This window comes from Kogia breviceps, chromosome 8, assembly GCF_026419965.1.
Source record: "Kogia breviceps isolate mKogBre1 chromosome 8, mKogBre1 haplotype 1, whole genome shotgun sequence".
In the NCBI taxonomy this organism is placed as follows: Eukaryota; Metazoa; Chordata; class Mammalia; order Artiodactyla; family Physeteridae; genus Kogia; species Kogia breviceps.
This window is the reverse complement of record NC_081317.1, coordinates 111,972,410-111,996,738: the sequence shown is the minus strand read 5'-3', so window position 1 is coordinate 111,996,738 and position 24,329 is coordinate 111,972,410. Positions and strand designations below refer to the sequence as shown.

General features: G+C 40.6%; 1 long non-coding RNA gene across 2 annotated transcripts; it reads left to right on the top strand.

The window, feature by feature from the left end:
• Positions 1-266: 266 nt before the first annotated feature.
• On the top strand, positions 267-24,069 carry LOC136794625 (uncharacterized). 2 transcript variants are annotated; one of them, XR_010841674.1, is made up of 6 exons: positions 267-3,267; positions 7,046-7,132; positions 10,941-11,081; positions 14,956-15,185; positions 18,109-18,315; positions 24,030-24,069. It is a non-coding gene; the product is annotated as an uncharacterized lncRNA (long non-coding RNA). The 2 variants fall into 2 exon arrangements; XR_010841675.1 differs by lacking the exon at positions 24,030-24,069 and adding an exon at positions 23,694-23,728.
• The last annotated feature ends 260 nt before the right edge of the window (positions 24,070-24,329 follow it).

Here is a 24,329-nt window from a genome sequence, read left to right as displayed (position 1 = left end):
ACATGGAGACATTTTCCAATACACATGTACAAGATATTTATTGAACATAGTTTGTTAAAGAAAGCAATAAAGATGATAAATAGAAATGTCCATCAGTGGGTGAATGGGAAAATAAGTTTAATCAATACATGTTGTAGAAGCCTTTCTAATCATTAAGAAGAAAAAAAGTAGATCTATATGTACTTAAAATACACACATATTCAGAATATGTATATATATATATATATATGTTTTTTGTTTGTTTTGTTTTGTTTTTTGGTGGAGTGAGTGCTGTAACTACAGCTTAAGAATAAAAGAGAAGAGAGGGCAGAGAGCAGAAGCAAGAAGAGCTACAATCCCACAGCCTGTGGAAACAAAACCACATTCATAGAAAGATAGACAAGACGAAAAGGCAGAGGGCTATGTACCAGATGAAGGAACAAGATAAAACCCCACAAAAACAACTAAATGAAGTGGAGATAGGCAACCTTCCAGAAAAAGAATTCAGAATAATGATAGTGAAGATGATCCAGGACCTCGGAAATAGAATGCAGGCAAAGATCGAGAAGATGCAAGAAATGTTTAACAAAGACCTAGAAGAATTAAAGAACAAACAAACAGAGATGAACAATACAATAATCGAAATGAAAAATACACTAGAAAGAATCAACAGCAGAATAACTGAGGCAGAAGAACAGATAAGTGGCCTGAAAGACAGAATGGTGGAATTCACTGCTGTGGAACAGAATAAAGAAAAAAAGAATGAAAAGAAATGAAGACAGCCTAAGAGACCTCTGGGACCACATTAAATACAACAGCATTCACATTATAGGGGTCCCAGAAGGAGAAGAGAGAGAGAAAGGGCCCAAGAAAATATTTGAAGAGATTATAGTCGAAAACTTCCCTAACATGGGAAAGGAAATAGCCACCCAAGTCCAGGAAGCACAGAGAGTACCATACAGTATAAACCCAAGGAGAAACATGCCGAGACACATAGTAATCAAATTGGCAAAAATTAAAGACAAAAATTATTGAAAGCAGCAAGGGAAAAATGGCAAAAAACATACAAGGGAACTCCCATAAGGTTAACAGCTGATTTCTCAGCAGAAACTCTACAAAGCCAGAAGGGAGTGGCATGATATACTTAAAGTGATGAAAGGGAAAAACCTACAACCAAGATTACTCTACCTGGCAAGGATCTCATTCAGATTCGATGGAGAAAGCAAAAGCTTTTCAGACAAGCAAAAGCTAAGAGAATTCAGCACCACCAAACCAGCTCTACAACAAATGCTAAAGGAACTTCTCTAAGTGGGATACACGAGAGAAGAAAAGGACCTGCAAAAACAATTAAGAAAATGGTAATAGGAACATACATAACGATAATTACCTTAAACGTGAATGGATTAAATGCTCCAACCAAAAGACACAAGCTTGCTGAATGGACACAAAAACAAGACCCATATATATGCTGTCTACAAGAGACTCACTTCAGACCTAGGGACACATACAGACTGAAAATGAGGGGATTGAAAAAGATATTCCATGTAAATGGAAATCGAAAGAAAGCTGGAGTAGCAATACTCACATCAGATAAAATAGGCTTTAAAATAAAGAATGTTACAAGAGACAAGGAAGGACACTACATAATGATCAAGGGTTCAATCCAAGAAGAAGATATAACAATTATAAATATATATGCACCCAACATAGGAGCACCTCAATACATAAGGAAACTGCTAACAGCTATAAAAGAGGAAATCGACAGTGACACAGTAATTATGGGGAACTTTAACACCTCACTTACACCAGTGGACAGATCATCCAAACAGAAAATTAATAAGGAAACAGGAGCTTTAAAATGACACAATATACCAGATAGATTGAACTGATATTTATAGGACATTCCATCCTAAAACAGCAGATCATGGTTTCTTCTCAAGTGCGCATGGAACATTCTCCAGGATAGAACACATCTTGGGTCACAAATCAAGCCTCAGTAAATTTAAGAAAATTGAAATCATGTCAAGTATCTTTTCTGACCACAATGCTATGAGATTAGAAGTCAATTACTGGGAAAAAACCATAAAAAACACAAACACATGGAGGCTAAGCAATAAGTTACTAAATAACCAAATGACCACTGAAGAAATCAAGGAGAAAATCAAAAAATACCTAGAGACAAATGACATTTCTCCAAAGAAGACATACTGATGGCCAAGAAGCACATGAAAAGCTGCTCAACATCACTAATTATTAGAGAAATGCAAATCAAAACTACAATGAGGTATCACCTCACACCAGTTAGAATAGGCATCATCAGAAAATCTACAAACAACAAATGCTGGAGAGGGTGTGGAGAAAAGGGAACCCTCTTGCACTGTTGGTGGGAATGTAAATTGATACAGCCACTATGAAGAACAGCATGGAGGTTCCTCAAAAAACTAAAAATAGAATTACCATACGATCCAGCAATCCCACTACTGGGCATATACCGAGAGAAAGCCATAATTCAAAAAGACACATGCACCCCAATGTTCATTGCAGCACTATTTACAATAGCCAGGTCATGGAAGCAACCTAAACGCCCATCGACAGACAAATGGATAAAGAAGATGTGGTACACATATACAATGTAATATTACTCAGCCATAAAAAGGAACGAAATTGGGTCATTTGTAGAGACATGGATGGATCTAGAAACTCATACAGAGTGAAGTAAGTCAGAAAGAGAAAAACAAATACCGTAATTAACGCATATATTTGGAACCTAGAAAAATGGTACAGATGAACTGGTTTGCAGGGCAGAAATTGAGACACAAATGTAGAGAACAAACGTATGGACACCAAGGGGTGAATGTGGCAGGGGGTGCTGGTGGTGGTGTGATGAATTAGGAGATTGGGATTGACATGTATACACTGATGTGTATAAAATGGATGACTAATAAGAACCTGCTGTGTAAAAAAATAAATTTAATTTAATTAAAAAAAAAAAAAAAGAATAAAAGAGAAGTTTCTAATTGATGAGCATTTATCGCCCAAGTCACCACTTTCCCTGGCCAATCTTTGCTGTAAATATCCTGGATTTAGTGGGTCATGTTGCTGTTCCACCCAGATTTCTGATATACCCTTCTCTGTCTTCTATGAGTGTTGGTAGCGTGCCCTGAGATCTGCTTTCAGTGGACGGGGTCCCTCTTCAGAGAACTGCCCTGGGGCCTCTGGAGCTGATTTACCAGCAGACGCAGTGAGCAGAAGTGCCTGGAAGCTTCCTATTCTTCGCCCTGACTGCAGGTAAACAATGACTGTTGAGTAGGAGAGTTTACGAAAGCCCAGCTTCCTTACCTGTGGTTGGAACACCTCTGAGGTGTCACTTTCATTCCCGTTGGTTGATGGAATCAGGCTGAAGCCTACCCAGCAGTGGGACTCATACCTGTGGTCCCCTCAATGCTTGGCCTCCCCTTTTTACTTTGACCTGCTTCCCCCATCTCCCCCAGGAGTCCCTCCTTAAGGAATCACTTGCAGGTGAATCCTGGTCTCAGCATGTGCTTCTGGGGAACCAGGCCTAAGGCACCATCCACTCACATGCTGGTGTCGTTCAAGAGCTCCTTAGTGCTATTCTGCCTTCTCTAAAATATGGCAAGACCTTGGGCAATCCCAGAGTTTTCTCTTAAATTGTTTAATATGAGAAAACAAAAGTAGTCAATTCATAGGAGACAGTCAGTGCAACTCAATCTTTAAAGATATATGAACATTATTACCTACCAAGACAAGTTCCAACTTTAGATGTTGGCTTTTTCATGATATAATGCCAAGTTCCCATGAAACGCTAATGCGATAGGACTGCTCAGACCAGGATATTGGCCTCATGCCTTCCTTTCTTGAATTGCTCAGCCAGTGTATCTAAGATGTAAATGCCTTAGGCCCTTTCTTTGGGCTTTCTCATCTTTCTCTGCCAATTATGCTTTGGTTTTGTACTGTGCACCATTGTTTATCAGGAACAAGTTGAGAACATTTAGTATCAAACAAGTGCCAACCAAACTCAAGTGGATAATAGAATTCTAGGCCCTGTCCCAGCACCTCCTCTTCTCTCCCCATGGATGAGAGATGCATAAGTAAGAAGAATCAATTTCGTGAGTCATTTCTGAGCTCTATCTGATGACTTTTAGTCATCACAAGTTGAAAGCATGAAATGAGATTAGATTTTAGGAAAAATAATTTTTGCTGCAGCAAGTTTAGTGGTCTCTGCTGATGTTCCTTTCTTGATTCCAAACAGCCTTATCGTAATCATATTTGATAGAATACAAGCTAGCACAAGAGCTTGCTGCCTATAAAACATGCTTGAGACTAAGCCAAATACATAATTAAAGTATTTCCATTCTATGGGATTTCCATTCCATGGAAAATTTCTTTTCCATGGAATTTGTGATTTGGGGTGTATTACGTTCACTACAGAAATTGTAGTGTACACAAATTGTACACTGTAACACTGATTGTCGGTTCCCACCTATTTTTTCAAGAGAATTCCTTCTCTTCAGGAAAAGAATTTCCCCAAGGGTTAAAGTATGCAATCTTATGAGTTTTGAAAAAGGCTTACACTCCTGCAACCATAACCTTATCAAGATAGGATGTTACTGTTTCTGGAAAATTCCCCCACCCCTCTTCTCGGAGAGTTACCACCCCTCCTCACAAACAGAGGCAACCAATGTTATGTTTGTTTGTCTGTTTTGGTGGTTGTTTCTACCACTAATTCGCTTTTCCTGTTCTAGAACTGCAAATCAATGGACTTCTAGTCCATTTTGTGTCTAGTGTTCACCTAGCATAATCTCTGGAAGAGTCGTCTATGCTGTTGAATGCAGCGGTAGTTTGTTTCCTTTCATTGTGGAGGAATTTTCCACTGAATGAATATAGTAACATTTGTTGATGCGATGTGTTGTTGATGGGCGTCAGGCTGTTAAGAGCATTTGGCTATCAAGAATAAGGCTGCTATGAACAGTTATTGTGCACGTGTGTTTTCATTTCTCTTGGGTCAACTTGTAGGGATGCAATTGCTGGGTCACGTTGTAAGTGCATACTTAACTGTATAAGAAATGTCCAAGTCTTTCTCCAAGTTGATTCTACCATTTTACATTCCTACCAGCCATGTATAAAAGTTGTGGTTGCTCCCAACATAGCATAAGATGTTGTCAGGATTTCCATTTTAGCAATCCTCGTCAGTGCGTGGTGGTATTTCACTGTGGTTTTCATTTGTATTTCTCTGATAACTAATGATTTTGAGTCCTTCTTAAGTGCCTTTTAGCTATTCATCCATAGTATTCTTTTTGAAATATCTGTTAGCCCACTTAAAAATGGAATATTTTGTCCTGTTAATTATTGGGTTGTAGGAGTTCTTTATACAGATGAGATATCATGTTTTTTTCAGTTTGGGCTTTTATAAATATGTTTACACATTCTGTGGCTTGCTGGTTCATTTTGTTAATAGAATCTTTTGATGAAAAGATTTTACTTTTGATAAAGTCTATTAATCATTTTTTGCTTGATGGTTATTACTTCTTATGCCATACTTAAGAAATCTGCATCTACCCACAGACCAAAAAGACATGCTCCTATGGTTTCTTCCAGATTTGTCCAACCTGGCTAACCGCTGGGAGGAGGGAAACTGAGGCAAGAGGCAGATACCTGGGTTTAGAGAGGGATAGGTTTAGCCCAGTCCCCAAACACTCCTACTCCAAGCTATGAAGCCTTCCTCCTGAAGGCTTGAGGTATGCAGTGGACAGGATCCAAGCGGCCTGGAGTGGGACACAGCCCATGCCCCTTCCGGGGTGTTGCTCTTTCCCCCCATATTGTGAGGACCCCCTTCTGCCTGAGAGCTTGCTCTTTGGAGAGTGCTGGGCCCAAGGTGGCCACGGTCAAGTCAGGTGCTCCTGCCCCACTGGCCTAGTTACAGGGACCTCGCTTGGGGGGAGGAGAGCCATGCCCCTCTGGATTTGTTACTATTTTGCCTTCTTAGCACCTGCCAATAAAGGACATCTACCCTGGAAAAAGGCATTAAAAAAAGGTTTTAATACTGTCCTTAGTATTTACTCTTTGGAGTACTCTTTGCGTATCTTATTTCCTAATTTTCCATTGGCTGTTGTCTCAAGTTAATACAATATATGTTACGTTATATTTTCTGAGAAAAGAATTAGTGTTACTATGTTGTGCTTTAAGGAAACGGGGGAAGAATATATGTCATGATTGTTGCCGAAACTTGGCTTCTGTTCACTGGTGCTGAATAGACACTCAGAGACAGAGTTTTGGGTGAAGTAGAAAAGAGCAGCTTTTATTGCTTTGCCAGGCACAGGAGGCCACAGCGGGCTAATGTCCTCAAGACCGTATGACCAGACGCAAGAGGGGAGAGATACGGGGACATATGTATTTGTATAGCTGATTCACTCTGTTGTAAAGCAGAAACTAACACACCATTGTAAAACAGTTATACTCCAATAAAGATGTTAAAAAAAAAAAGAAGCAAATCCCAAGTAAGATAAAATAAATTGCAATTTGGTTCAAATCATTCCAATGCTGAAAATGAAAAAAAAAAAAAAAAAAAAGACTGTATGACCCACCCTGGAGGGGGTAGTGGAGAGTTGTATAGTGTTCAAGGAGCAGGGCGTGGTCAGCTTGTGGACAATTCTGACGTTGGTTGGCATCAAGGTGAAGTTCCCAGCATCAGCAACCTTCTGGTTCCAACCAGTCCAGGGTCAATGTGTTGTGGTCAGCAGTTTTCATCTGGTGGGTCAGCTTCCTGTACAAACAACTTAGGAATGTAGGTCAGGCCTTTATGCCTTTCAGGGAACTGGGAGTTCAGTGATTCTGCGATGTGGCAGATCTATAGTCTAAATTGTTGCTGGTTCCCCAGCCCACCAGCTATTCCCTGTTTCTCCATCTTCACAATTCCCAATCATTACTCTTGAGTCAGGATTTTACTTCAAAAGACAAGGACACAGGGGCTTGTACACGGTTTCATGATGACTAGGTACTAAATACCAAATCTTTTCTAGCAGTGATGTCAGTTTTTTTCCCACTATAGATCTAGTCAAAATATTAAATGAATGGCCTGAAAAGACTTTGATCCTAGAACTAAAATTCAAGGACTACAAGAGAAAATATCGCACAGGTGAGGATAACAAGATTTTACATAAAATAGACGGGGAAGGCTTCCACCTAAGAGAATGTAGACACTCGTGCTGCTGCTGAAGTTTGAAAAATATTCATGTTTCAAGGAAGATGCAAACCTAGGTTGCACGTGATAGGTGACCATAGTTGTAATACTGGAAACGGCAACAAGGTATTTCCAAAGGCAAACCAAAGAATGGTTTTCATATGGTCTGGGAGGTCATGAATGTTCACTAAGAATTTGTCAGCATTATGTAGTAGTGACATAACAGCCTCCTTCTTCTATTTGGAGGACACAGATATTCAAATCATTAAGCAATGTGCTCTTTAAGGAAGAAGGACTGTTTGACCCTGGCTGTCATATTGCATAATTAACTATTACTATTGTCTAAATAACTTCCATTGCATGAGAAATACCCATCTTCCATGTTGACGCAACATGCATTCAACAACCAAAACTACTAGAATGTAAGCCTTTGAAGGTTGGGTTTCTCTTGTTTACCACTGTGATATCAGTGCCAGGACAGTGTCTAGAAACTAGGAGGCACTCGATAAAATTAGTTTTTAAAAAAAAAGCAAAGAAGGTTTACACTTAGGTGCTGTAGTTTTCGTTGTTGTATCTCCGTCACCTGGCACCTACTGGCAGTTCAGTGAATCCTTATTGAATTTACCTAAAGTGCTTTCCTTGAAAGGGTGAGCTAGAAAGTATAAAATTAAAATAGAAGTGTACAATAAAATGTCAGGGGTTGCTGGCCAAGAAAACCATGTTTTTATGGGTGCCTAAGATATGAGCTTATTATGACTAGCGCTCTGAACTTACTTATCCTATTGATGCTCTTTAATAATTATGGAATTCAATCATTGTTAATGAAGGCCTGCTTATTGGTACTCTGAAATTATGTTGGTGTTGTTGACGCCACAACTATACACCTAGTAAAATCGATGTTTTTATATTTGATTTGCTCTGCTGTGGATTCTGAGGGGTCTCTTCCACTCCTGTGGTTGCATAAACCATACACGAGCTGATTATTCTACAACCTGTATCTTCAATTCTCACTTCTCTCAAGCTCCAGACTCATGAGTCTTATAGACAAATAGACGTGTTCACGTCCATTCTTCAGGAAACACAGCAGAGGAGCCCAATATGGAATTTGCTCTCTTCCTCCCAAGTGGTCTCCAAGGTCTAGCGTCTCCCGTGCTAATGCACAGCTTCAACAATTACCCCCAAGCTAGTAATTTTCAGGCTCTTTTCAATATTTCCCCCAGGACTACCCTTCACTGGGCCTGGAGTAAAGCCTATTAACATGAGTAACATGGTGCAGAGGAAAGCGAGGAGATGTCAGATGTGGGAGCTGATAGCTGCTTGGACCCCCCCCCCCCAGTTTCACCCTGACTCCTTAAAACTCTCTCTTGGAGCGGGGATCAATATCTGACTTCATTTCGTTGCCAGATATCGTTGGCAGTTAGCGAAGGACTGTGTTTAATAGTAAATCGTGAAAAACTTACTAACGAAGAAGAAAACCTCCAAATTCTTTTCTGATCTGTGGGTTCGTTACCGAACAAAACTTGGGTCTGCTCAGCCCGTGCACAGTAAAGCCAATCTACCGACACTGGGTTGTGATGCAGGGAAGTGCAGCGTTTATTTTAAGGCACCGTGCAGGCAGTCCAGGACCACTACTGCTCAAAAAGCCCGAACTCCCCCGATGGGCTTTCAGCAAAGCATTTTTCAAGGCCAGGTGAGGGAGGGGAGTCCCAGGGCGTGTGAGTGATCGGCTTGTGCACGAGTCTCTGATTGGTTGGTGGTGAGGTCACAAGGTGGTGTCACAGGGGTTAACCATCCTTAGGCTCCAGTGGGCCTGGGGGCTATGTGCTCATGGTCATCAAGTAGTTAATTTCATCCATTTGGTGGAGGGTTTAACATCTGAAAAACAACTCAGGAAATGTACATCAAATACTGTTACAGGGACCTACAGCAGAACCGATGGGGAAGGGTCTGTCCTGGGAAATGCCCATAGGGTCCTGCTCAGATACAGGTTTTGGACTGACTTTTGCAGTTTGCTCTCACCTGATGACGGAGTGAGGACCATAGCTTCTTGCCTCTAACTGCTGAGATCCTCCCTTCAAGGCTTACACAACTCTGTCCAGAAGCCTTACTGAATTATTCAAATCTTCCCTAGGACTTCTATGCCACAAGGCATCTCTACCACTTAAAAGGCACCTATCATATACCACTTCTTATTCAAGTCATTAGGAAACATTCTTGGACATTAGGCTCCTGAATGCAGGGTTATGACGTGTGTACTCTGGGTACCCTGTGGCTGCAGAAAAATAATTTACACAAAATAAGAATGTATGCAAGGAACTGAGCAGTTTTGTTTTTGTGTTTTTCCAGGGATGGCTGGATGGTTTTGTTCCCCTGTGGCTATAGCCTCTTTTTCCTTGTATATTCCTTTCCGTAGGTTCTGGTCTGGATTTATTTGTGGGGTAGCTTGCAAGATGAGTGCCACAGAGAGGAGGGAAGCTGACGGTCACAGGATCTAAAACTGGACCTTAGCCTAATGGTCTGTCCTCAGACAGATGGAGCTGCGGCCTCACAGTTAAGAGAACTGTGACAAAAATTCTCTCCTTGACCAAACTCTCATGTGACTTCTGGAAGCCAAAGACTGTGTCCCTGGGATGCCCCAGCCCACCCCCCCTGGAGCTCCTGTCTGGAAAAGCTCAAGGCCACCAAAATGATTTACCGTTTGTTCCAGCTCACACCTGAGGATAGGCCCCCCCACATCTCTGTCTGAGAGCACTCATTAACAGAAACAAACAACTTACTATTGTAAATTCTTCCTCTGTCCCTTTGGGATGTATATGTATCCCCTACAACCAAGGATGTCTTTTTCAGGGACTTGAAAGCCATTCCTCTGAAATGTAATCATCAGGAAGGATGGGGCCCCTGTCTCCTAGTCTCTGTGGGAGGACAGAATCTTAACTTCAATAAGTGCTAGCTGGAAGGCACAGCTGGCCTCGTGGCAGCCTTGACCTTGACCTCTTACCCCGTTTTTTGTAACGTTTCACTTCCCTGACTGTGCTTGGGCTTCGGCTCGCCACGCCTTCCACTCCCCAACTCTTCCTTTAAGGCCCCCAGTCACCCCCTCACCAATCCAAGGAGGGCTAAGCTTACTCTGCACTCTTTCCTAGTACAGGAAGTATCACTAAACAAAACGCTTTTACCACCTTGAACTAGTATCCAGCTTTATCTCTGACACACAGCTGTTGTGTCATGGAAAACATTTTGCTGAATTGCTGTGTATGGTTACCGGTACGATCCGCTGAGAGAGATCCTCCCTTTTGCCCTCTATTTATTTCATGGTCCTTTGCATATACAGGTGTCTACGATTACCACAGTTTTAAATCTGTCCTGTCATCCAGACATTACTGCTCTAGTTAAACTTTCTAGTTATGGATTTGCAGAACTCTGAACTACTGGATGTAAAAATACTTTCTCTCCCATTTGGTGATCAGCAGGACCCCCTACTGACATTATTTATCAAGTTGTTCTGCACATGGTTTTAAGGTCTGTAAATACTTCCTAGTTTTGAAGCCAATTGTTTAAATGTTCAGACAGTGCAGGTCATTTATTGTAGTTACAGGGTAGTTAGGCTGACTATCTCATCTCTAAAACCCAATGAGAAACTATTGCTAAATGTAATACACTGAGATTTGTTCGGCCAACATATAAATACGTGCGTTTTGCATTTTTTTTTTTTTTTTTTTTGCGGTACGCGGGCCCCTCACTGCTGTGGCCTCTCCCGTTGCAGAGCACAGGCTCCGGACACGCAGGCTCAGCGGCCATGGGTCACGGGCCCAGCCGCTCCGCGGCATGTGGGATCTTCCCGGACCGGGGCACGAACCCGCGTCCCCTGCATCGGCAGGCGGACCCTCAATCACTGCGCCACCAGGTAAGCCCCGTAATTTTTAATAATATGATCCAAGCAGAATATTTATGTAGTATGTATGGAAGTCTTCACATTTGAGTGTGTTTTGTTTTGGTAAGGAGGTAAGCAGAATAGAACTTTTAAGTTTTAGGATTTACTGTAACAACAGATATTATTTATTATTTACATACTAGGAGTCAGAAACTTTATGTAGTTTATGTTTAATCATTACAACAGAACTGCAGGGTAGGCAATACTTTTCCAACTTCAGAATGAAGGAAGTGAGACTCAGAAAGCCTTTGTAATATGGAATGTAAACCTCAATCCGTGTTATTCCTAAATCTGCGCTCTTTCTACTATACCAGGCTCCCTCCGGACTCACACACAGTTGATAGTTTGGAAAACAAAGAAGTTTTTGCTGTACTATTCTCACAAATTTGGTCCAGAGTCAATAACACTGCAAAACTGTAAAGGGAAATCCCTGACTGAAACTTGGAGACCAAAGAAATGAGAATTTATGGGCTGTTGCTTAACAAATAGAGCCAAAATAATTTCAAAAATAATTTAACTGCGTTCTAGGATGACTTTTGTTTACTCCAAATTTAGAGTTCCAGGGGACCGTGGAGAGAGGTGAAAACTTCGCTGTTTTGCAAACTTAGAATGAATGCGTTGTATACTATTTTTTTTTTCATGTTGCAAAGAACTTTCCTAGGAGGTGTGTTAAAATTATACAAAGAAGGGCTTCCCTGGTGGCGCAGTGGTTGAGAGTCCACTTGCCGATGCAGGGGACACGGGTTCGTGCCCCGGTCCGGGAAGATCCCACATGCCGTGGAGCGGCTGGGCCCGTGAGCCATGGCCGCTGAGCGTGCGCGTCCGGAGCCTGTGCTCCGCAACGGGAGAGGCCACAACAGTGAGAGCATAAAATTGTGTTTATGTTTTTTCTTGGTCATCTGTTTTTGGGGGTTGTTTTTGTGGTACGCGGGCCTCTCACTGTTGCGGCCTCTCCCGTTGCGGAGCACAGGCTCCGGACCCGCAGGCTCAGCGGCCATGGCTCACGGGCCCAGCTGCTCCGCGGCACGTGGGATCTTCCCGGACCAGGGCACGAACCCACGTCCCCCGCATCGGCAGGCGGACTCCCAACCGCTGCGCCACCAGGGAAGCCCTCTACCTTTCTTATTTCTTCTTTCTCAGCCTTTGAGGAATGATGTCATTTGTTTCCAGTGTGTTATATAAGTCTTCTTCACATACATATTTTATTTCTTCTTTTTTCCGATACTTATTTTTGGATTTTATTCAAATATAAATATGTGACTTTATATGTTCATACTTCATATAAATACAGTTTTATAAACCACAAAGGAATAAATTTTAGTCATATCAAGTGACTATGCAGGTGGGAAATACCTAGACACCTAACTGGGGCCTTTAAGGACCTTCAGAATCTGATCTACACCAACCTGGTCATCTTCCCAATTCCCTTAGAGAGAAACTTACTGTTTGAGGAGACAGATATAAATACAAATAGAAGATATAAATACAAATCGAAGATAAATACAAAACATCTGTATGATGTTTTGGCAAGTTTCCTGGTATGATTCGTCTCCAGGGTTGTTGCAGTGGTTTTGGGGTTAGTCATAGAGAGCCTTGAAAACATGCTCAGGGGTTAAGACACTATTCCATTGCTTCCAGAAAAATCATAAGGTAACTAGAGTGAGGAGAATGGTAAGATTCAATCTGTACTTAAAAAAAATTTTTTTTCTTAAGCCATACCACCTTCTGAAAGACTATGCAATTTATTTATGTACTAAGTTTATTATTTACTATCTATTTTCAAGTCCACAAGAACAGGCTATTTGGCCTGGCTTTTAAAAATAAGGCTTCCCTAATGGCTAGTATGTGCATGGTTCAGAGAAGATACTCAGTAAATAGGTGACCAATGAAAGAACAGATACACACTTTGGGAAGTTAATTCTTGTGACAATGAGAAGGGCATGCACGTTGTCGGGGATCCTGCTTTTATTCAGTCTGCAACTTGACTGGTTCACTTACTCACTCTATTTTTTTTCTTTTTCTCCCCCCCACCTTTTTTTTTTAACATCTTTATTAGAGTATAATTGCTTTACAATGGTGTGTTAGTTTCTGCTTTATAACAAAGTGACTCAGCTATACGTATACATATATCCCCATATCCCCTCCCTCTTGCGTCTCCCTCCCACCCTCCCTATCCCACCCCTCTAGGTGGTCACAAAGCACCGAGCTGATCTCCCTGTGCTATGCGGCTGCTTCCCACTAGCTATCTAATTTACATTTGGTAGTGTATATGTGTCCATGCCAAAACCATAATTCAAGAGTCATGTACCACAATGTTCATTGCAGCTCTATTTACAATAGCCGGGACATGGAAGTAACATCAGTGTCCATCATCGGACGAATGGATAAAGAAGATGTGGCACATATATACAATGGAATATTACTCACTTACTCACTCTTAAAGTCATATCCTGTATTTCCTTCTTGCTAATCGTCTCCCTTTTACCTATAGGGTATTTTCTGTGGCCCAACCCTTCTGTTCACCTACTTGAATCTCACCCAGGAAAAGGAATAGAGTGAATATTGTACACCTGGGTCCAAAGTTTTTTTTTTTTTTTTTTTTTTTTTGCTTCCTTAGGGCTGTTACCTCACCTACGTGTAAAATGTGCATAAAAATACTGCTTCAGAGAAATTGCTATGAGACTAAAATGAGAAGACTTATAAAATTCCTAGGAAAGTAACCGATATATTATAGAGGCTCACTGAATGTTAGTTTCCTTAACTTTCCATTCTTCAAGAACTCAAGTTTCTCGCAGGTCCTTAAAGTCTTTTCTGACCACCAGAGATCATGGCGCGGGCTCTCAGTGCTGAAGGACCTCCTTCCTCGCACACTCGGTGATGATGTCACTTGGTTAGCGTCTGGACTCTCTTTTTTACTCAGAGCCCTGCATGGCCATGTATTCTAGCTGTTTCTGAATGTACGTAGCTTCAAAATGTTACCACATCTGATTATTCTTTGTCGTCAGCTAGAGCTACCAGCACATAACCTCATGTACAATGGAAGTTCATAGTTTTGTGTTTGCCCGCATTGCACTACTTTGCATTTAACCTTCCCCACATTTTATTCTTTCAGTATTATTTACTGAGACCCTGTTGTCTAGGCAATGGGGATAAAACATTTTCTCTACCTCACAAAATTTACAATATCATAGAATAAAGTTTTATTTTACAGCAGCTTACCCCTACTAATAAAGTAACTGCTTTGTATTATTTGCAAAGGATTCTCTGGAGTGCATGCCATGAAATTTCAATAAAATTGCACCTTGCTGGGTTTTCATCTGAAGGACAACATAAGAGAGCTGGGTTGTGCTCTTGTCAATTTTTCTTGCATCTATTTGCTGCCGTACCGTGAGTTCATTCTCTAAGTCTGTGAGTCTGTTTTGTAAATAAGTTCATTTGTATCATTTATTTTTTGGTTTCCACATATAAGCGATATCATATGATATTTGTCCTTCTCTGTCTGACTTACTTCACTCCGTATGACAATCTCTAGGTCCATCCATGTTGCTGCAAATGGCATTATTATTATTATTATTTATGGCTGAGTAATATTCCATTGTATATATGTACCACATCTTCTTTATCCATTCATCTCTTGATGGACATTTAAGTTGTTTCCATTATTGTAATAGTAATAGTCAATTTGCCCAGAAACTGGGCTTTGTTGTATTTTGGGGAGATTAAAGTGTTTAGAAAATCCTTCTTTTGGCAAAGCTATTTATTTAAGTCTATAGGCTTATTGGGGTCTCAAAAATCTTAAATGTTAACATCTGAATATTGACAACACTTTCTTTTTTTTTTTTTGCAGTACGCGGGCCGCAGGCTCAGTGGCCATGGCTCACGGGCCCAGCCGCTCCGCAGCACGTGGGATCTTCCCGGACCGGGGCACGAACCCACGTCCCCCGCATCGGCAGGCAGACTCTCAACCACTGCGCCACCAGGGAAGCCCCGACAACACTTTCTTTACATTTTCTTTTTTTATCACCAATCCCGAGCCACCTTGAGGCAAAAGCATGCCTTTGGTAGAATGGAGATAAGGTGGGTAGAAGGAAACACAAAGGAGAAAAAGCACCTTCATCCCTTCCTATACATATGACCAAGCTGTGCTGGGGAGGCGGCCGTGCTGCGAGGGGCGGGGCAAGGTCCCAGGGTCTCCATCTTTTGATAACAGAGGTGAAAGTTCACTGGGGAGCTCTAGGGTGGACCTTTTAGCAGGAACAACTTCAAAACCAGGAAGGGCTTGGTGCTGCCATAAAGCAGAGCAAGAAAAGTCAACCATGAAAAGGAAGCATTAAATCCAGCTGAGAAGGGAAGGAAGTGCAATGTCACAGCAGAAGTACTGAAGGCACCCAAGACTTCCCTGAATATTTTAGCTTCCTTTACAACCAGTGACATTACTCATGTGTTTCTCTATGTTGCATCTGCAGAGGGACTTATGAGAGAGAATAATTAGATGTATGGTATTCTTTAAGGATGGTAGGACGCTAGGTATACATTGCTGGTTGGGATGACGTTTCTTGTGGTCTTTATATAAAGAAAGTAGGTCAAGAAAATTTAGATTAGGTCTTGAAACCTGTAGAGTGAAAGCAAACCAAATTATCTAAGTCTTGGGCTTCTGGGCCTAATCGCCTATGCTGAAATTTACAATCAAAAGTCAAAAGATTGAATCCATGGGGAGAAGGTATAACGAGGAACACTAGAGGATTGTGTTGAAAACTTTCATTTGAACACAGATCATCCGGGGATTTTTGATTCTGGTTTGGTAGGTCTGGGCAGGGCCTGAGATTCTGCATTTCTCCCAAGCCCCTGGGACAGCTGACAGCCTTAGTCATGGACCACCTTTGAACAAGATGCTAAAGAAGAGCTCTCAGAGAGACTTGATTGGCCTACTTGGGTGTCAGAATGGTCCTGGGGGTCCTTGGACTTGTATCTTTCCAAATAATTTTAGAATTCGCTTATGTAGTTAAGGGTGGCAGAAAATGCCACCCCAAAATATGCCACTTGGCGTCAGGATTATTTTGAGTTAAAGGCACTTGAAAAACAGCAGATACCAGAGGGCTACTCTGCTCACCTGCTTTCTGCCTAGAAGCGGGAGATAAGACTCCACGAGAGGTTTACCTTCTCTGGACTAAGAGAAGAGAAACATTCTTATCACCAGAGATGCTGAGTTGAGCCTGAGAAAAACATGTACAAATAAACTTTGAAAAATAACTCTTATCTTCCTTTAGCCCCCCTCTATGTTTTAGTTACTTTTCTTTGGCTGCCCCTCTTCGTTCAATCTACTGGATAAACATTTGGGTCTTGATTTTCCTATGGGGCTGTGAGGTACATGGAAGTATCTGTCTGCTTTCCTTCTGTGAATCTATCATCTCAGGCCCAATCACAGACCCTAGGAGAGTCCAGGTAAAGTTTTGCACCCCCTTACAGTGGCTTCATGAAAAATTCCCTGGATATTTTGGTTGAAATTACATTAGATTTGCAGATAAATGTGAGGAGAAATTGGGGTAGACATAACATTGAATCTTCCCATACAGTAGTCATGTCTTTCTCCAGTTATTTAAATTTTATTTATATCCATCTATGAAATTTTATAATTTTTCTGTATAGCAGTTTTACATTCCTTTTATTAAGTTTGTTCCTAGAGGCACCATGTTTGCTGCTGCTATCACCATGTTTGTTTTTATGTTAGTGCTTTTTATTTTTTTTTTCTTTTGGCCGCACTGCACAGCATGTGGGATCTTAGTTCCCGGACCAGGGATCAAACCCCCGCCCCCTGCATTGGAAGCTCAGAGTTTTAACCACTGGACCACCAGGGAAGTCCCATTAGTGCGTTTTCTAATGGGTTATTGCTGGTGTGTAAAGACACCACTCACTTCTCCATATTGAGGACAGGACGCTGGGAACTGAACTTCCTGTTTCCCACTGACTATCCTAAGCTCATTCCTTCTATGTGACTTATAAAATATTCCCTAGGGTTATTACAGATTAATGTAGTAGATGGGTTTATCATTAAAGGCATTGGCTTCCATGTAAACTCATCTAAAACATGCCAAGTAAATAATGTAGAAACAAGTGCAAATTGTTTCAAGCAGCAGCGATAGGCTGAACTGTCCAGATATGCTTGATGGACACTTTCCTTCTGGAAGGTCCACTCCTTCACCTGAGCCAGGTACATTCACATTCTTGCTCCCAGATTCATGACTTAGCTCTGCCCTTCTAGAACTTTCCCAGTGAAGACCCTAGAAGCAGTTGGGAAGGGGTGCTCAGTCAGAAGGGGCTGTGGGAACTCGAGTTTGCAGGGATACCTTTCTGGGATGTGAAAGCCCTACAGGAAGGTGAAAGATACCTGGAACCACAGAGCCAGAGAGGCAAACAGTATTGAAAGCCTGTGTTCAGAGCCAAGACCTGCAGGACAAAGGAGACAATAAGAGAAGCAGGTTATGGTGTTCCAGTCGATTCCTTGAAACAGGTTTTGTTGTTTTATTAGTTCCTCTTATGGGTAAGCCGTGGTGGTGGTGGTGGTGGTGGTGGTGGTGGTGTGTGTGTGTGTGTGTGTTTGGATGTGAGGGTGTTTGGATGTGGGTGTGTGCATTACAAGAACCTGGACGAGATAGACACTTATCCCAGCAGTAAGCAAATAGGTAAGTCAGACTGAAATATATAGGGAACTATCAGTCATTAAAACCTCAGTCATTGATGCTTGATGCACTTGCTGTCTGATTTTCCAGAGTTTTGTAGATTTCCTATTTTTCTTTTTATTTATTTATTTACTTTTCCCTTTATTTCTGTATATCTGCTTGGATACTTTCCTACTGCATGTTTGAGTGTTTGACGTATCTTCCAGGGACCAATTTCATTTTGCATGTATTTTCTCTTGGTTTCTTCTTGTCTGTTCATATCATTGCCTGCTTTTCAGTTTAGTTATTTTTTCTCATTTTCTTTTCTTCCCATGTTTATCCAGATATTGATTTTCTGTTCATCCTGACCTTCATGCTGGTTTCAGCTTGTAAGATTTGCCTGTGTGATGACTCACTTCCTGGATCGTGCTGTCGGACGTGGATGGGTGGATTTTTCAAGCCCTGCCCTGGGCATCCCAAAGAAACCAAGAAGTAGTGTGTGTGGTCCCTGGGGTGAATGACGAAGGAGAAGCATCTGCTAAAGGGAGAAGGTAACTGCTTCCCCAAACCTTTGGCTCTTACATACTTTTATCCCAGTCCAGCCTGGCTGATCATAATTTGTTTGAATTTGTGTACTATCCTTCTAAGTGGCCTTTCTGTCGCCAGTCTTTGTAGCTCATCTGTCTATCACAAATAAGCCCTGATAATTCTTTCTTAAAACAAAGCAAGTATGTTCTTTTTCCCCCCTGTGCTATACAGTAGGTCCTCACCAGCCATCTACTTCATACATAGTAGTATACAAATGTCAGTCCCAATCTCCCAATCCATCCCCCCACCACCCCTGCTGTCCATACGTTTGTCCTCTACGTCCGTGTCTCTATTTCTGCTGTGGGGAGGGGAGTAGAGAGGGAGAATGGAGAGTTAGTGTTTAAAGGGGACAGAGTTTCAGTTTAGGAAGGTGAAAAATTGGGGAGAGAGACGATGGTGAGAGTTGTACAAAAATGTGAAAGTACTTAGTGCCACTGAACTGCACAGTTAAATATGGTTAAAATAGTATGTTTTGTATTGAGTCTTTTACACAAGAAAAAAACATTTTAAAAAAGTATGGTTCTCCTCCAATAACACTTTTTTCTTGCTTTCCATTATCTAAGAGAAAACCCTCTTATCTCTACGAAGTCCAAGCTCGATTATCAGGATCTTCACAGTTTTGCTCCAACGCCATCATTCAAGCCTCACCGCCCCCTACCCGTCACTCTTGTTTCCACCCTGTGGACCTAGACTCCCATCTAACAGTACTTCTCCAAACCATTTGTGTTATTTCCTGATTTTTCAACATTACATATATTCCCTTAGCCCAGGATAGCTTTCTTTTGTTTCTTCACCTCATCTTTTACAGCTCACTTTCAAAGATCACCTCTTCTTCCCACACTGACTTTTTGAAAGGCTCACGTTTAATGCATTTTCTTTATACCTTCTTTGATAGTTGCTCTTAGCTACCCTCTCCTCCCTTTCACCCTTCTTTTCTTTTCCCTTTACTTCTTTCAACTGTAGACATAAATAATAAACAATCTATAATACGAGTAGAAAAGAGTTTTATCTGAGCCTGTCTGAGGACTCTAGCCCAGAAGACAGCCTCTCAGATTACTCTGAGGAACTGCTCCAGAAAAGCATGGTTTTCAGCAGAGTGTTATATCTTGTCAGAACAAAGAATCTCAAACAAGTCAGGTATACATTTCTTTAAGGTTTTAAAAAAAAAAAACAGAACAGATCAGCACATACACAGCAAGTCAGTACGGCCTTGGCACCTGGGAAGGAAGTCTTATCACAGAAGGAGTACAAGCATTGGTGTCCTACGAAGGGAGACATTTAATCTTTATTTTTAACATGGACATTCTTTACTTCTGGTCAATGCACCCTTTTCTTTAATAATTAAAGCAGATGTACAATGGATGTTTGATAGTCCACAAACGGCTCTTTTAATTAGCATAAAATTCAACTTAAATTGTGTATAAGCCAGAATGACTTCCCTAGACCTCAATACGTGAAAATTGCTTTCATCACAACAGATGTTTTTGGAGTGCACCCTTTGTGCCAGAGGGTGTGTTAAATGGAAGCCGAGGGTCCCTCTCCTCAAGGAGCTCACAGTTGCAGTGCAACCTCATTGTTTATTGCTTGTGTCCCCTACTAGTTGTAAACTACTTGCACATTTTCAGTAATACTCAGTACAGCAGAGGGCACAGAATAGACTCCCAGAACTGTTTCTAGAAAGAATGACCAAAGAAGTTAATGAAGTTTTTAAATAAAAAATATTTTTTCTAGCTGTATTATGCATATTTAGTATGTTTTGGTAATCTATCTGATAAAATGAACAGACAAAAACAAATACAACACTACCATTTAGGTTCTGGACTGAGCTTGTATGTGCGTGATCTCATTTATACTTCACAACCCTCTGAAAAATGATGTTATTATCTATAGTTGAGGAAACCAAGGCATGAATGGTCACTTGCAGATCTTGGTGGACTTCAGAGTCTGAGTTTTCAATCATTTGCTCTCTCAACTGTCTCCAAGTTCAGTCTTCTGGTCTCTCTTTGTAATCATTGGAGCTACAGTAAAACTGTTTTTTGTCATACATATACGTTAAAACTCGAATGGCCTAATATTCATTCAACGTGTTATGATTTTTATGAAAGAAAACAATGTCCCATTTCAAAAACAAAAAAGGAACATGGAATGTAATGGTACTGAACATACACTTTTGATTTTAAATATTGAAAACAAGAGTATGTCATAAGTGGATAAACAACAAGGTTCTGCTGTATAGCAGAGGGAACTATATTCAATCTCCTGGGATAAACCATAATGGAAAAGAATATGAAAAGGAATATATACATGTGTATAACTGAATCACTTTGCTGTACAGCAGAAATTAACATAACATTGTAAATCAACTATACGTCACTAAAATAAATTTTAAAAGAGGGTATGTCATAAGTTCCTTTAAGGTGTACACCAGAGTTATTGTTTGCTTAAGACAGTCTCAACTTGGTACAAAATGTTCCTGCTTTAAATTTCAAACAGGATCACAGTTAATTTCATAATAACTTGTCAGCTTGTTTAAAGTAATGAGCTTCTGGAGGCTTACACCCCACTGGGAATGTTCTAATGACAAGGAAATGCCAAATGAAAGTACAATAAATCTGTACCAATAGAGATTGGGTGTTGTGACAATACCATCATTGGAAGATTGGTTTTATAATTTATTCTGCTATTATATTCTCCTTAAATTTGGTCTCCATGCTGCTGGAAAGATAAACAAATGCCATTAACACATGTTTAGCCTGTTTAATGCTTTCATATACTAAATCAAATCTAAAAAGGAAGCACATTGTTCCAAACATATGGAAAGTTTTATTTTCTGCTGCAAATATAAAGATTTAATATCTATAAATATTATATATAAAGGCAAAAGTACAATATAAAATGCCTACCTCACTCAACTGAGATCAGTGTTATAATATAAAATATATAAAATATAATATAATATAATATAAATATATATTTATATTATATTTATATTATATTATTTATATTATATTTATTTATTTATATATTTATATATATTATATATTATTATATTTATATTATAAATAATATAAATATATAAGTATTTTATATATCTATTTAACATATAGGTTATACGCTGTAAGGTTGAGTGAGGTGGGCATTTTATGTTATACTTCTGCCTTTCCTGAGGGCCTACTATGCTTGTCTCTAATATGTTCACCATTTTGCTTTTCAGAAATATTTATGGAGTATAACTAGCTCTTAGTTGATGTGTTAGTCTCAGGTACACAGACATAAAAAGTAAAGTTTGACCTCAAAGAACTCAGTAAATTTGGGAAGATGGTCAAGAAAAACAATAATAACATAGAGAATAGCTGTCTTAATAGATGTATACACAGAGTATTTTGGAAGTCAAGAAAAAGTGACTCCAAGGAAAGCCTGAGTTTACTGTATTCAACATGCTTCTATAATCTACTTGATACTGTTTTCCAAGGGGAGCTGAGTATTGTAAGATGATGACATGATATTAACCGCACATATTCGAATGCCAAACTCAGAGAACAACAGGTATAAAGGTGCCCCTGACATATGGTAATATTTAGAAAACTTTCAGTAATTTTATATATTTGCAGCAAAAGATATATGTAGGTCCCAGCTGAGGGATGTGGCTGGAGTAGTAGAATTTCCAGACAGCAAAAGACTATCCAAGTCAGTGATAGAGTTCCACTAGAGAATTTTAAGCAGTGACGTGACATGATCAAAAGTGTATCTTTCTTTTTAGAATTAGCCTTTTGGACTGGCTGAGGATGACTAAAACCTGCAGTATGGAAATGGTTTGGAATCCATATGAGAAAAGACTAAGATCTGAACTATAATAATGTCAGAGGGAACAGATACAAAATTACCAGAACACATAGAGACCAATAAATCAAAGGGTGCATGGTGAGAGCAAGACATTTCAGATAACTTGAAAGTCCAGGGCAAAACCTAATGATGCTTCTGAGAGACAGAACACAGGAAGCTGGGGTTTAGTTAAGTCTGGCATTAGAAATGAGTTTAATGCGAGTTTAATGAATTTGGGACCCAGGTCAGTGAACTGGGCTGTTGATATTGACCTGAGAGTAGTTATCACACAGGTGATAGTTGAAGCTTTTTGTTTAGATGAAATTGTCTGAGAACCGCACAAAGTGTGAGAAGAAAAGAGAGCTGGGCACATACCCTGAGAAAACCACAATTCAAAAAGAGTCAAGTACCACAATGTTCAGTGCAGCTCTTTTTCCAATAGCCGGGACATGGAAGCAACCTAGGTGTCCATCAACAGATGAATGGATAAAGATGTGGCACATTTATACAATGGAATATTACTCAGCCATAAAAAGAAACGAAATTGAGTTATTTGTAGTGCGGTGGATGGACCTAGAGTCTGTCACACAGAGTGAAGTAAGTCAGAAAGAGAAAAACAAATACCATATGCTAACACATATATATGGAATCCAAAAAAAAAAAAGGGGGTTCTGATGAACCTAGGGGCAGGACAGGAATAAAGACACATACGCAGAGAATGAACTTGAGGAGATGGGGAGGGGAAGGGTAAGCTGTGACAAAGTGAGAGAGTGACATGGACATATATACACCACCAAATATAAAATAGCTAGCTAGTGGGAAGCAGCCGCATAGCACAGGGAGATCAGCTCGGTGCTTTGTGACCCCCTGGAAGGGTGGGATAGAGAGGGTGTGAGGGAGGTAGACACAAGGGGCAGGAGATATGGGGATATATGTATATGCATAACTGATTCACTTTGTTATAAAGTGGAAAGTAACACACCACTGTAAAGCAATTATACTCCAATAAAGATGTTAAAAAAAAACAAGAGTTAAAATTGAAGACAGCTGCCATTGAGAAGCCCATGAAAATCAAGGCATAGAAGTGTCCATTACGCTTGACCATATTAAGGTTGCCTTCGGGAGATAAATTAGAGTATGTGGGGTTAGAGCCAGACATAAGTGTGATATAGATAATTATAATGTATTGACAAGTAAGAATCATTTTTTTTTTTTTTTTTTGCGGTATGCGGGCCTCTCACTGTTGTGGCGTCTCCCGTTGCGGAGCACAGGCTCCGGACGCACAGGCTCAGCGGCCATGGCTCACGGGCTTAGTTGCTCCGCGGCATGTGGGATCTTCCCGGACCAGGGCACGAACCCGTGTCTCCTGCATCGGCAGGCGGATTCTCAACCACTGCGCCACCAGGGAAGCCCAAGAATCATTTTTAAAAATCTTTTATTTTAAGGGGATACAATGCCATTTTGATAAATGAGTAAATTATCTGAATAAATATCACAATGATATTGTTTTATGTCTTAGAGATCGCCCAATCATTCTCCATGTAAATAACTGAATGACTCTCAAAAACATATTAGTCATATCAAGAAGTTTTCCAAATGTAAATCAGTATATGAGTGGTGAACTCACATTGGCTGATTTGAGAAGTGACAAAGCACGCTGTTTTGGAGATAGTCTATATTACAGCAAGAGGACTTCCTTCAAAATCCAAGAGTTCTCATAAGGATTTGGGTGGAAGAGGTCTCTGCCCCAAAAGAAGTAAAAATTTCCCAGAAGAACAGCAAGTTTCATCAGCTTTCCTGACCAATGAAAAAGTTAATAGATTTTCAAGTGGATGAAGCATTTTTTTCTTTCCAGTCATAGAATTTGAGTGGAGGGCTTCCCTGATGGCTCAGTGGTTAAGAATCCACCTGCCAATTCAGGGGACACACGTTCGAGCCCTGGTCCGGGAAGATCCCACATGCCGCGGAGCAACTAAGCCCATGTGCCACAACTACTGAGCCTGTGTGCCACAACTGCTGAAGCCCGCACGCCTAGAGTCCATGCTCTGCTACAAGAGGAGCCACCGCCATGAGAAGCCCACGCACCGCAAGGAAGAGCAACCCCCACTCGCCACAACTAGAGGAAGCCCACGCACAGCAACAGAGACCCAACGCA